The 2,842-nt window shown below is 30.0% G+C and overlaps 1 non-coding gene across 1 annotated transcript; it reads left to right on the forward strand.

Moving 5' to 3' along the window:
- The first annotated feature begins 2,769 nt into the window (after positions 1-2,769).
- On the forward strand, positions 2,770-2,842 carry Trnaf-gaa (transfer RNA phenylalanine (anticodon GAA)). The gene has a single exon. It is a non-coding gene; the product is annotated as a tRNA-Phe (tRNA).

Genomic DNA, 2,842 nt, shown 5'->3' on the forward strand with positions numbered 1-2,842 from the left:
GAAACATTTTTTTTTCTGGAAGATCAATATAGTATTTAAAATTTTTTACAACTATCTAGCCCTTTTATCTCCATTTGATACTTATTCGTTAAATGTCTCAATCATAATATTATCAATGAAATCCTCAAGAAAATAGTGAAATGACAGTGAATGAAAACCGAAGATGTAAATGATGATTTTGTGTGTGTGTTTGTTCTTTTTAAATTGTTTGTACTTTTTTATATTTATTAAACTTAGGCCTCAAAGCTTAAATATAACCTCATTTCCTTTTTCAAAACAATGAAATGTTTCGGTAAAATCCTTTATTTATGTTTATGATAAATCCATATAGACTCATTGGACAGGCATTTTTTTTTTATAAACTTAACCGAAGCGAAATAGAACATAATCTTTCCTTGTGCCAACATTTGGGTCTATCGATTAAGTTCTAACATGAATAGAAAGAGGATTTATAATTTCCTAGAAAAAAATAGCATGAGAAAAAATTTACAGGACGAAATATGCCAAACTTTTTTTAGTTGTCATACAACTATTTAAAACAAACAGCCATTTACCTTACCACCAAATTAAAGAAACTTAAATGTTTGAAGTAAAATTAAAAATGAATTAAACTTCTTAGTTGGAGATTAGAGAGATTGATGGAAATGACATTGGAACTTTTGGTAGGTATTGAAAAGAAATAAAGAGATCTCAAATCCAGTCTTGTAACGCACAGATACGCGTAAAAGAATATTGTGTTTAACCTATGAAAAAGTAAAAATATGGATTTGAAAATGTTGTGATTTCTAAATACTATATCATCTTACATGCAAGATTTTATTCATATTTGTATGTTCATGATTGATTTGAGAGTATTTTTTCTTGGTTTTTGGTTATCCATAGTATCCTATCCAAGTTTGGGTTCTATCAATATTTTAGTCTTTTGCTATCAAAGCTTGTAAGTCAAGCAGCAAATTCAGAGAAAATAATGAGAAATATTAACATCTGCCAAGTTCTGATAAGTCATTAATTACCCAAAGATGATAAGATGCTGGACATGATGAATGATTTTTTATGTTTCCCAATCTTAAAGCCTAACCCTGAGTGACCCTGTTTAGCACAAATGCAAATTTTCGTCGTCAACATGACTAAGAATTTTATACGTCTGTTAATGACCATACCCCTTACATATTTTACAAGCTCTCCTTAATGCGAGAAATCAATAAAACACATACAAGTATATGATGACAAAATTTGATGCCAAAAATGTTTATTTACAGTGAAATAAGTGTGTGTCAAGAACGGCAACGAATTTTTCTAAGCCCTTTTTTCATATAGATACAAATATTCAAATAGTATAATTTAAAACAATTTTTTATGCTCGCATTCACACAACTTGGCAGTGGTTGCTTGGTAAATAATGACAACAAAATATTAAGAGACAAAAATGTTTTATTTACAGTGAAATAAGTTTTTATAACATTTCAATATTATTATTAAGAATACACTCCAAAACATAAAATGTGAGTTAAAATGATTACAATGGATTTTATTCATACTAAGCGCCTTTACCTGAACACTTCGATTTTATATATTTCCATCATTTAAAAAAGTCTAAAATATTTTCAAACAAATTTGAAACAGTGTTTCATAAACATGTATAAAATGCTCAAATTTTTTTTTCAAAAAAATATTTTTTGCATTTTTTATTGTTCCTGCTGACCTCTAAACATTGATTGTGACATTTATATTTAGATAGATTTTATTGCACGAACAATTTGCACGTATATTTTAAATATCACATGAGTTCAATCTAGATAAAACAAAAATTTAGATAAATAACTGTTAACTAAGTAATATGAATCTCAATTTGTCACCTTAATTAAACGCCTTTGTAAATATTTCAGCAAATCAAATATATATATATATATTCATGTTTAGTGGTTTTTACCTGAGTATATTCATACCTATTAGGAAATTCGTCGGGATAATTACGTGGTAATTATGTGGTTATTACGTAGTAAGGTGGTCATTATGTAGACAACTTAAACATAATGCCTGGGGCAATACATGTTCTGTGCTAAAATGTTAATTGTACTGAATCTAAAGGTATGATTGTAAGCCCGAGAACCTTAATCAGTTACGAAATATATTAAATATTTCTGGTATTCTGCATTGTGCTAAAGGGGGGGGGGGGGGGGGGTTCTGCCCATTACCAAAAACATTGATTTTTTTTTAATTTTGGCCTTTATAGTACCTTGTTACATAAATTGGTTAAGTATTAGTATGCTAAAGATTGTTTAATCGACGCCCAGTCCGTGGCGACTAAATCCAGGTTTTAGATAAGCCTTCACTGACCTAGATAGATAAGCACGTGTTGTTAGGTTGGCTTTAATTTGATGTTGAGTGTGTACCGCTTACATAATCTTCTTGTTGTACGGTAATCATGTTTCGGCATTATTTCATACACGCTTCAACAATTGTAAAACTTTTTAGCTATTCATGAATAACAGCACACTACCAAAATATTGCAACACACGTGTATACATTTATTAGTAATGTATGAACCTTTGCAATATTCTATGATAATGTAGGTGCGATATGTTCGTACCAGCTGTATAGTAGAGTAAACTTTGAAGCATAATATATCAATAATAAACTTACTGCAGTTTGTAAATCACAAAAGTGCAAAGAAAAAATGATAATATTTCCAAAAAAAATCATTGAAATCAACCACCTGACAGTGACAGTGTACAATATGGTTAAATGTTGACCTGTTAGTACTTGTCAGCCGGAATAGCTCAGTTGGGAGAGCGTTAGACTGAAGATCTAAAGGCCCCCGGTTCAATCCCGGGTTCCGGCA

The sequence above is a fragment of the Magallana gigas genome, chromosome 8 (assembly GCF_963853765.1).
Source record: "Magallana gigas chromosome 8, xbMagGiga1.1, whole genome shotgun sequence".
Taxonomy (NCBI): Eukaryota; Metazoa; Mollusca; class Bivalvia; order Ostreida; family Ostreidae; genus Magallana; species Magallana gigas.